The sequence below is a fragment of the Vulpes lagopus genome, chromosome 10 (assembly GCF_018345385.1).
Source record: "Vulpes lagopus strain Blue_001 chromosome 10, ASM1834538v1, whole genome shotgun sequence".
Classification (NCBI taxonomy): Eukaryota; Metazoa; Chordata; class Mammalia; order Carnivora; family Canidae; genus Vulpes; species Vulpes lagopus.
Genome location: NC_054833.1, coordinates 54,235,632 through 54,248,063, shown reverse-complemented (window position 1 = coordinate 54,248,063; position 12,432 = coordinate 54,235,632). Strand labels below are relative to the sequence as shown.

Below are 12,432 nucleotides of genomic sequence, written 5' to 3'. Positions count from 1 at the left end.
CTTCTCTAAAAATTAAAAATACAACCACCATATGATCCAGCAATCCCACCTCTGGATCTACATCCAAAGGGAGTGAAAACAGGACCTCAAGAAGATATCTGCACTCTCATGTTTCCTGCAGCATTATTCAGAATCGCCAAGATATGGAAACAACCTAAGAGCATTGACAGATGAATAAAGAAAGCGATATATATATACACATATGTATACACACACATATGTGCACACATATGTACATATACAAACATACATCATATATAAATATATATACACACATATATATGTATATATATCACAGTTTCTTTATTCATTCATCTGTCAATGGACATACACATTATATATATTTAAATATATTTAATTTTAATAAATTAAATATATTATATATATATAAATATTCAGCCATGAGAAAGAAGAAAATCCTAGCATTTGTAACAACATGGTCCTTGGGGGAATTAATACTAAGTGAAATAAGTCAGAGAAAGACAATACTGCACATATCATCTATATGTAGGATCTGAAATAGTCAAACTCAGAGAATGGTGGTTGCCAGAGGCTGGGGTGTAGGGGATGTAAGGAAATGTTGGTCAAAGAGTACAGACTTCTATCTATAAGATGAATAAATTCTGAGGCTCCAAAATACTTCATGATGATTATAATTAATAATACTGTATTACATACTTGAAAAGTATGTATCATATATTCACATAATACTTGCTAAAACAATAAATCTTAAATATTCTCATCCCAAAAAAGAAACAGTAAATATGTGATGTGACAGAAATGTAAGTGAATGCTATGGTGGCAATCATTTTACAGTGTATATATTTATCAAATCAACACATTGTATACCTTAAATTTACACAATGCTTTATGTCAAATATATAACAAAAAAGCTGAAAAAATAAAATAGAATTCACTGCAGTGATGTAACAAAACTCTGATCATGGCTGAGGGGTGGCAACCATTATGTCTATCACCAAAAAATGCTTTTTTATCCTAGTGCAAAGAGTTTTAACTCAAGAAAAATAACACTTATGTTTTTTGAGTGAAATTCTACAGGAGGAAATGTTCCCAGGGTGTTTATTACTAAAAGTACAAGAATTTGAGGTATTTATTAATATAACAAAAACAATGGCTATAACCACATAAACAACATGATTCCTAATAGATTGAATGTTTATTTCCTACTATTCTCCAGGTCTTAAAATTCCCACTCAGGAAAACGAAAATTATATACACAAACAGCATTCGTAACAAAACCATCCTTTAATAGGACCTATTTATTGATTATTTCTTCTCGAACAATTCACTCCCACTCTCCACCATTCTTGGTTCTGGATATCTCTGGCAATATTCTATTGAAAGAAACTAAGGCTGGGAAAACCTAAGAAATGCTGATAATGGAGAGTGCAGGGAAAATTTTAGACAACTTCTACTCTACAGTTTAGATGGATTATCCATTTTAGGAGACACAGAGAAGAAGAGTAAATAGTAAGTAACCTTGTAAAATATACAGATCCCATATGGATCTGAAACTCTAAGACCCATAATTAACTGGGAATTTAAAAATTAAGTATGGTTATAAGTCATGCAAAATAACTCAGAAGTTTAAACATCTATTATTACTACATCTAAACCTACTCCAAGAGGTAGCTTGTAACCTGTACAACATGTTACAGAAATATGCTTCCATAAATTTTAGGTCTTCAGGTTAAGAATTTCATTCATATTCTACTTACACATCAATCTCAAATAAGAATGTAAGACCAATGTGACTTTCCAATTTTTGGATCTCCATGATGTCTGTCATTTCAAAAATCAGAAATGCAAAGTTGTTTATTACATTTTATAACTATTTCAAATGATGAAAGAAACTATAAAGCAGAATTAGTAAGATGAGAACCCATGACGCATTTTTAAAAATTAAGAATCAGACGTAATTAAAAGAGGTCTCTACTCAGTGGGAATGTGTGGCTGGCCTTGCCATCATTGTTTAGTAAGAGCAACTTTAAAAATTAATTTTGTAGGAGGGGAACTGTCTACATCAAAGGTTATAAGTTCCTCAGAAATCAAGAAGGTATTATTGATTCATTTTCAATCATTTAAAAAACATTGACGGAACACCTCTTTTTTGTTTGATACTGTAACGGGCACTGGGGATGCAGCCATGTCCAAGCCAAGCTTCTGCCCACATGAAGCCTCACTTTACTAGGAGTCCTGATAATATATTAAGTTATGTAATATGGGAAAATACACCAGATCTGAGTTTGAGTTGTGAAGGGTGACCGGGAAGGAGCTGAAAAGGAAAACAGTGGTTGGGCAAGACCTGCCCAAGGAGATATTAAACAATCTTACTGATCAGTCAACTAAACCAGCACGTGATTTAATTTTGAGTGTAATTTAAAATGATTCTACAGGGGTTCCTGGGTGACTCCGTGGTTGAGTGTCTGCCTAGCAATCCCAGGGTCTGGGATTGAGTCCTATATCTGGCTCCCTGCAAGGAGCCTGCTTCTTCCTCTGCCTATGTCTCTGCCTCTTTCTCTGTGTCTCTCATGAATATATAAATAAAATATTTTAAAAATTAATAAATTAATAAGTAAAAAACAAAATGATTCTACAAAATTATTTTGCCAAACTGGTTAAGGTGAATCTTGCAGTACTAGACCTATTTTTTTTTTTTGTTTTTTTTGTTTGTTTTTTTTATTTTTTTTTTTTTATTTTTTTTTAGTACTAGACCTATTAATGTTAGTTGGCAATAATCAACAACAATGTGACAGGTTGTCAGACCAGAGGATAAAACTGATTTTAAACTAACTCTTTATAAATCGTGGTGTAAACCAGAGATTTAAGAATAAAATAAAAGTGGGTCCCTTGTGGGGTGCAGTCTATTGAGCGAGCTTTCAAGTCTTGGTTTCAGCTCAGGTCATGATCTCAGGGTTGCAAGATTGAGCTCCACGTTCAGTGCAAAGTTTGCTTAAGTTTCTCCCCAACTGCCAGTCCCCGCCTCCCCCTCAATCTCTCTCTCTCTTTCTAAAATAAACAAATAGTTTCTTGAAAAGAAGAATATAGAAGTACAATTCAACTCAATTAATATACATTTTATTAGAGCAGAAGTTTTTGTCTGTTTGGGTCACTACTATGTCCCCAGTGCTTAGAACCATGCCCAGCAAGCAGGGGTTCCATATTAGTTGAATATTTATTGAATGAACACAACACACACAAAAAAACCTGAATATCCCCTATTTATAAAAAGCACCAAGGATAAGGCAAAAAAAAAAAAAAAAAAGTACAGGAAACCATCCCTTCCATCCCTCTATAAGTAACAGCTTCTCCAATCAGGAGAAGCTGAGCATTTATAAAACATGGCAGAACACAGTAAGAATAGTTCTTTGCAAGCACAGTGAGAAAGGAAGAGAGAGGGAACAAAGAAGAGCCATGGATTGATTCCAATGAGGAAAAGAGGAATGACTTTGAGAAGGAAGTAACGTTTCTGTAGGCTGTGGAACTAGAAAAGTTTGGAGGAATGACAAAGGCTACATCAAAGACACTTGTTGACCAAGTAATTTTGACTTTAACAGGAATTACACACAAAACAACAGATGTTTCAAAGGACAGAGAAAAGAAAGAGCAGCTCCCACCCAAGAAGGAGCCAGTAGTCGGCTATGAGTGAAGAGACCATCGTATATGCAGACGGGGAGAATGTGCCATGGAGGCATTCAGGGCCACCTGTGTCACCCGAGATTGAGGTTGAGAACTCTAACCCAGAGACGCTCCTGGTTCTCTCACGAGTCTACCAAGGCAGAATAAGTTCTCAACTCAATGTGGTATCACATACATATTTAAGACATGTTCCTCACAAAGCATATTTCAGAACACATGCTACTTTGTCCACTGAAGGAGGACAGGTGAATCTTTGACATGAACAGAACCAATCTGTTTTGCAATGAAGCTACAACACACAGTTTAGAAAAATCATTTCTAAGTGATAACTCAACATATTGAGGTTTCCAACATTTTGTACCCTAAAGACTGCCAAATGTTCCTGCGGTTTCCCTATGCCCCACATCACCCTTCCACCAGTAAAACTTTCCAAAGTTTGTCACCAAATTTGGGAAATCCTATCTGCAAGAATTAAAACTACAATTCATTAATGGCTTATACATACTATAAACAGATAAATATATCTGATATTTATTCAGTACAAATACTGAATAAAGCTCTATATAAACCCAGAAGAAAAATACCCATTTGGAAATGATGGAACATTTTCTTTCTCTGGGCCTCATCCTCCTTAGCGGTGAGGCAGGGGCCATTTCTGGTGTTCTTGAACATACCACCCAGCTAAGTGAGTCACCCGTTCCATGAAACTTTCCACCTGTGGCTAAAAGAAGGCTCTGACCCATTCCTTCTGCTTTCATTGGTAATACAGCTGCATGATTTTGCTTTCCATTCCAGATAACAATGTTCTCTACATATTTGAAGAAAGTTCTGATGCTTAAGTTTAGCTAAATGACAGATGTGCAAAATAACCCTTTTTTAAACAAACCATGGCTACAATAAAATGGATCAAAAAAAAAAAACACCCCAAAAAGCAAAGAAAGACACGTGCTTTAAGGAGTTCTTTTTTTTTTTTTTTTTTTTTTTTAATTTTTTTTTTTTTTTTTTTTTTTAAGGAGTTCTATCTTGGTCAAATCCAGAGAGAGTGTGCAAGAGAGCTTCTTCAGAAAAAAACAAGCAAAGCAGAACAAAACAGGTCTGCAAACTTTATCCTACTAAAAAGCTAGGGCTTTCAAGGTCAAGGAGGGCAGCCTATGGGAATAAATGTTTTGACCATAGCATATGATCCATGTTTTTCGGTGACTTCCATATTTGGAATTTCAAAATCATGGGTTGGAAAACTTCAAAAACAAAAGAATTACAAAATCCTGCCAGCGTATGAAATAATGTCCTATCAGAGATGTTTTTATTGAGAAACTGACTAAGCTTTAAGGTTCCTCCTTGCAAGGTTCTGGGAGAGGCCCTAGCAATGTGGTTACCATATCATATGTTTTAGTAAATTTTGCAAAAGATACTGTGAATGCAATCAACTAAGACCACTGCCTCCTTCCATTCTTTATATGCTCCATCAGGTCCTCCTCAGTGTTAGGTGATGATGGAGTGTGTGGAGGAGGTACTGCAAGTCCTGCTAAGGAAAGCTGAGTTTAGTTTGCATTTAATGGGCTACATTTATACAGTCCATGGCCATGTCCTTGTATAGGCAATTTGATACTGTCTTAGTGTACAAATGGCTTCCAGAAACATCCTACCACCTCCCGTGCTGATTCCCCATGCCCCTGTTGTCAGGACATGGAATTGTAAAGGTAAAGATTCTGTTAGAGACCAGAGTAGGTCCTCTGGAGCCTGCTACCAGAAGAACAGAAGTAGTGGAGGAGGAGCAAGGTTTGAAATGTATGTAGTCAGTGACTATGGAAAAACCTTTTAAATCCTCTAGCGCAGGGGATCCCTGGGTGGCGCAGCAGTTTGGCACCTGCCTTTGGCCGGGGGCGTGATCCTGGAGACCTGGGATGGAGTCCCACATCGGGCTCCCTGCATGGAGCCTGCTTCTCCCTCTGCCTGTGTCTCTGCCTCTCTCTCTCTCTCTGTGTCTATCATGAATAAATAAATAAAATCTTTAAAAAAATAAAATAAAAATAAATAAATCCTCTAGCTCATATATAAAAGACACTTGAAGATTTGCGACAATCTCAGGAAAATACTGGAATCACTAGTAACAAGTTGTGATGCTGAGAGAAACTTTTCCAAACTACTAACAAAAGAAAAAAAAAACTGATTAGCCATGCTAGAAGAAAGCTTGCATGAATTTTATATTCTCATTACAGAAAATGAAATGACAACAGTCATGGTCATATGAAGAAATAGTCCAAGAGTACATGGTCAAAAAATACAGAAGAGCATTATAAAGCAATGTCAGCCATAATTTAATATTAAATATTATATATATACATACAATATGTATATGTATATGTATATGTATATATATATATACAAACTTTTCTAGTTTTTGGATCTCAGTGGTACTTATTAGCATTTTTTTGTATGTAATCTGCTGTTATTCATTCTTCTCATTCTAACTATATTTGCACTGTCATACCTGAATTTCTATTTTCCCATTTCCCAAAAGTTGTATAAGATTAAACCCATACAAAACTTAGATGATTCCTTGCCCTCGGGTCAATTCATGGTCCATCTCTCTCGATGACTTCATATGAAAAAAATCTGACAGGTAATTTAAAGAAAAAATTTTAATTCCTACATAGATGTAGAGGAGTGTGAGACGGAGAGTTTGGCACCTTTCTGATGCTCTCCGTTCCATGACAGATCAGTAAGGAACACTCTGGGAAGACAGCATCATTTCTGAACCTGGGGTTGGGGGTCTGTCTCCAGGTGGTGCTGGTCTGGTGTGGCCATGCTGGGGGCCAGGGAGGACGAAGCCACAGCACACACAACTGTCTCCATCAGTTTCCATGACTGCTACAACAAACTGCCCCGAGCCTTAAGTTAATTTAGGCTTATTATCTCACAGTTGTAGAGGTTAGAAGTCCAAAATGAGCCTCACTGGGCTAAGATCAGGGTGTTGCCAAGTTACATTCTTTAGGAGACTGTGGAGGAACCTCTTCCAACTCCTGGATGCTGCCTAGGTTCCCTGGGTCCTGGTCCCCTTCCTGCAACTTGGACGTGAGGCTGGATTCCCCCTATGCTGTTATGTCTCTGGTTCTCACCCTTCTGACTCCTCCTCCACTGCTGAGGACCCATACAATCACACTGGGGCCATCAGGTTCTCCAGAAAAATCTCCCTCTGTCTCAAAGACAGCCAATTAGCAACCTTAATTCCAAACCAGCTTAATACCTCCCAAAGCAGAGTATTTAAATTCTAGGAAGCAGTATTTGTGAGAAGTGAAAGATTTCCTTTTTAATCTAAAAAAACAATTGATGATACAAAGTTACAGCACACATCACCATCTTTTGTAATCTCCTGCTGCTTTTCATTAAAAACAGAACTCTGAATCTAAATAGATTAGATTTTAAAGGACAAATAGGATGTTTAATTGGACCATCAACAATGCAGACCCATCACTCTTTTCTTCAGGCACCTACAACACCCGTTTTAATGCAGGTGACAATGTGAATAAATATTACGGGATACAGGATACATATTTGGAATTTTAATTTAGTGAAGCAATTTTCACTAAATGAAATGTTTTTAAAACATCTGTATCTGGTGTGAGTACATTTCACAGTTCTCTGAAGAAAAGTGTATAGTTTATCTAGAATTACAGAAACTGAGAGAAAGAGTATGTCGGAGATCATTTGGTCTAGTGCTACTCAAACCACCTGTGCTGAAGGACAGCTTTGTTTAATTTTTTAATGTTCAATCTGTCTTTGACTAATGATTTTGTAAAACACAAATAAAATGAATTATTAGAAAATAAAACAAGAAAAAGGAAAAATTTACATTTGATTAATTATAAATTCAGCAGATGTAAAATTCTGGCAAATCATGTATAATCTGTATACATACTTTCAATTTCTGTACTTATCTCACAATACATGAGTGGATTCATTGGTCATTACTGGTTCCCAAACCACACTTGGAGTGGCTCTGATAAAGTCTTCTTAGTTTATAGAAAAGCAGTGTGAGAAACATGATAACTTCTAGTTTTCCTGAGCACTAGTTATGTGCCAAGCATTGCTCTAGATTCATCACATCATCTATTTTATTTAATCTTCAAAAAATTCTTTTTGACAGACTGTACACTCATTTTACACTTGAAAAAGCTGATGTACATAAATATGACACATCTGAAAACATAGTTCCAAACCCAGGGACAGCTAAGTATCTTTCTCCTGGTCCTACCTAATACTTGAAACACAATCTTCCTTAAATTCTTGTTCCTTTCTTCAGCAAATCAAAAACTCATGAAATGAAATGTGTGTCCTTCATTTCCATTTTTAGAGTGCCAATGTTGGAATTTTTACAGCTTGCAATTGTACCTTGATCTTGCTGATTTTGTGTGTATAAGCAGACATGGAACAAAATATTAGGTGGAGAAAAACCTGATAGGAAAATGAAGAACTATTAGTTCAAGCCTAGGTACGTAATGACAACAGTTGTTGACACAGGACCCTGGATCTCCTACACACTGTACACAGCTGTGTTTACATTTTTTTCCCTACTAATGTTAATCCCAACAAATTAAAACACTGGGGAGTTTAGGGAGTTTTGCTATTTTTCTCTTTTTTCTAAAGAATGTTTTCCTGGGAACTTCCCATAGTAGTGAGTATCTTACCTATTAAATATGGTATACTATTTGGGAAATAATTCACTATTTCTTCCAAAAAACCAGAAACATAAACAAATACAGACATAAAACAAGTAAAATACTAGCAGCATTGCATTTTTAAAACTTTTGACCATAAAAGTGATTACTTGATCCCTGTGAAGTCATGCCCAGATTTTAATGATCAGCCCAGGTGCTCTCGTACAAGGCGCTCTTTCTCTTCTGTAAAATGGCCTTTAATAAAGAAAGAAAACTTTACATTCTACTTCTTTGTCTGAATATGAAAAGCAAACAGGGCACCGGGGCAATTATCTAGACAATTCAAGTAAAAAGTTCTTGAAATGTCTAGTCAATGGCCTCAAACCACTGCTTTATTTGCCTGTGAAGAAGAAAACTAGCATTGCTTAGTGAATGTTAAATAATGAGTACAAGCATTTATTATTAATAAGCATTCTATCAATTTTTAAACCTAGTAAACTATGAGTCAATAACATCCTGAAGCCATGAATTCAACTAATTAAATATGTTTAAAGTGGCATTCATTTGTCTTTATTTTGAATTCATGAATTCAAAGGAAAAATAAATAACTTGTTAGCAAAGCTCGCAATTTTAATGCAGACTCTGAAAGATTTTTCAAATGCCCTTTGTTTTGTACACACCTGTATGCCTGTGTGATCTCGTCCTTCCTAGGGTTTTGGTATTTCTCTAATATGACTGTTCCTTCTCTTCTATCTGTTTTAGTATCTACTATGGTCTTTGGGTGCTCACTCCAGACAAGCAAGAAAAGTTGATAAAAATCAATTAAAAATTTGCCTCTAATTAGCAAAGGCCCCACAAGCCCACACTTCTCAAGTCCTTCTATAGCTAATCACTATACCAGGCTTTGTGGTCTTTTCCCCTTTGTGTGGATAAGACCAACCCAATGCAGCAAGGCTTAGTTCAGAGGTTGATCACCAAGAGTCACTGATGGTCTGTCTCCTCTATATCAAGCTCCTTGCTGGGGAAACAATGGTGAAAAGGTTGTTCTTTACTCATGGAATTGACAGTTTTGTTTGTTTGTTTGATTTCTAAGAAGCAACTACAATTCTGGAAGGGGTTAAGAGTCTCCTATAAAGACGGCCAATGCAAGACAGAGGTCTCCTGCAGAAGGAAGTGTGCATGAAAGATCTAAGTCAGAAATGAAGAGGGGATATTCATGGAGTTGGAAGCCCTCATCAGAAATTGGTATGAAGGTACCAAAGAACATAGCCTGGAGCTGGATGCTGCAGGACCCACTGTCCTGCAAGTCACATGTCATAGGGGCACAGACAAAATGGTTGAATAGGGGTGGAGATAGAAACTAGGGAAGCCATTAAGGAGGAGAAACAGAGCTTAAAGTTATTCAAGATACAGAGAAGGAAGAATCCAGCAGGGCTCTCAAGTATCTGGCTCTAGTAGTTAAATGGGAGGGTTGCTCAATAAGATATAAAAACATAGGAGAAAGAATATATTTGACAGTAAAAAAAATGATTGCTTTTTTGTCCTGTGGAATTGATATAACATGGTAACATTTCCATAGTATTGGCAAAATATGCAAGAAGAGATGCCCAGTGAACAGTTAGATGTAAAAGTCGGGCCAAGGAAGAACACCTATGAATCAGCAGCAAACATGGCGACTACTGGGATGAGCATGAATGAGATCACTCCTAAGGAAATTGAAGAGTGGGGAGAGAACAGGACTCAAACAGAATCCTGGATGACACTGACATTGCACGTATCAAACCTTTCTCAAGTGGACTATGCCAGGCTCCAAATTCTGCGTGCACCCAGGCATGTTGTTTGTAGGTTTGAGCCAACCAACATCCTCCCCGTCCTCCTCTCCTCCCACCTCAGCAACAGAGACCCTCTGTGCCAGTCTATCTCCTCCAGCACAAACACAGAAAGTATAAAGGGCAAAGAACAAAATAAATACCAAAATATGTAAAGAACTCTCAGAACGGAGGAAAGGGTCATTTTGCACATTCATCTGTTAAGTCAATGTAACATGTGGACATTTCTAGGAGGCAGATTCCACTTTAAGGCATGAAAGAACTTTCTGACTACAGCTGTGAAGGGGCTGTCTGGTACAGTGGTGAGTCCCCTTCACCAGAAGCCCTGTAACAACATCACAGGGGAGATGTCTGTGAGAAGAAGAACAGCAGACAATTTGTAAGGCCCTCATCCTTGCTATGGATAATTATTATAAATGTTTATGCCCGTTAAATCGGCTCTGTTCATTCGCATTCATTTGTTTCTCATTCATTCAGAATAGACACATAAAATTCATTTTATCAAAGTGGCTAGAAAAAGTTTAGATGACTTTTACCAGTTTATAGTGGAGCAAAGTTTTGAAAAGCAAATGTAAGTGTTTTAATGATGATTGAATCTTTCTCCATATTGGTACCAGTCCAAACCATACCCTTTCCCAAAAGCCCTATGAAAATAAAACTTCCCTTCCCCAGAAAAGCTGCACTCTACATTTGGGCTTTTTTGTTCACATAAACTGTTTAAGAATTTAAAATAAAGGATCTTAAAGAATCCAGATGAATCAGTAATTTTTTATACATCTTCAAGTAGCAATGTTTTTAAACAATCACATAACTAGCATCTCTTTTACTTTTTATTTTATTTTTTTATAAATTTATTTTTTATTGGTGTTCAATTTGCCAACATATAGAATAACACCCAGAGCTCATCCCATTCAGTAGCATCTCTTTTAAATCAGATAAGTCAGAAATGCTAATTTTTAGACTTATCATTGCCTTTTACTATTAAAATTGCTACAACAAAGAAGTTCTCCAATAATGCTCATCTTCATTACCAAGCTCTTTGTCTTGACTGAACAATTCCAGCTTCATCTATGGGCAGCTCTGCTCAGTTTCAGGAAGAACCAGAAGTTGCAAGTAGTAATGGGGGAGAAGGATAGCTATAAACATGGTGGGTGAGCTAGGAGCCTCAGGGATGGTCAGAAAACATGCTTCTTTCACAGAATGACTTAGAAGTCAAGAAGCATGTGATCCGGAGTCTGCATTTCCTGCTTAGCAGATATTTGACCTTGACCAAGTTAATTAACCTCTCTAAATTTCCTTATCTGATAATAGGGCCCAAAATACACCTCATGATAGAGGTATAAATTTTCAGAACTAAGGTGAATAAAGCCACATGAAATTATCCCACATGAAATGTTTCCTGCTTATAGATTTTGAAAAATATCCCACTCTTACGAACGTTAAAAATGCAAGTGTGTGTTATTATATTATTGCATATTTATCAATGTCTCTTTTCATGAGAGCATGAAAAATTCTCATATTTCATTTGCAAAAATATAAAGCTGCCTATAATTCTTTGAGCAATTGGACGGCATGAGTACTCCCCATGCTGAAGTGATGTTGCTAGTAAAGTTGTGCATACTATGACTAAGAGTGACAAGGTGCAGGGTGTTCATTTCAGGACCCAGAATAACAGTGGCACCATCACACAGAGCAGATGTTCATAATCTCATACACATCATATGATGAAGACCAAAACTCAAACTCTGAGGGCACAGCAGCACAGAGTGACCAAGGTATGCTCACTATAGTGGGGGGGGGGGGGTTCAGGGGAGAATCCATTCCCACCACTCCTGGTGGTTCCTTCCATGTGGCGAAAGCTCCATGAAGATGTCTCTAGTCTCTCACCACATCCTCACTTATTCTTCAAGAATAATAACCGGGTTGACACATAGTGAGTTTGGAATGAAAACCGGAAGATGCATAATCCTCACTGTCCTGCCTTAATTTTGTACAGTAGGACATTGGGAAGTCCTCTCCCAGCCCAACGGTCCTGGGATCTAAGGCTGGGATTCCATCAGCAGTTAGAAGATGCACACTTAAAATGAAATTCTCCAATCCCACTTTTCCTAGAATCATCTGCCCTTGTCCTCTTGCTTACTTCACAGTGGTTTCAAAAACCAGGTGGGGAAGGCACATACTACTCATCAGGTCTCTTTAAACTCAAGCAAGTCCAATGTTATTCAGTTGATTTCTAAGGAGAAAAACAACTTTGGTTGAGCACCTGCTATGTGCCAGGCATTATG

The 12,432-nt window shown here is 37.0% G+C and overlaps 1 protein-coding gene across 3 annotated transcripts in view; it reads right to left on the bottom strand.

Moving 5' to 3' along the window:
• Positions 1 to 12,432, bottom strand: part of PDGFD (platelet derived growth factor D) — a 224,167-nt gene that overhangs the window by 172,171 nt on the left and 39,564 nt on the right. The window lies entirely within an intron of this gene.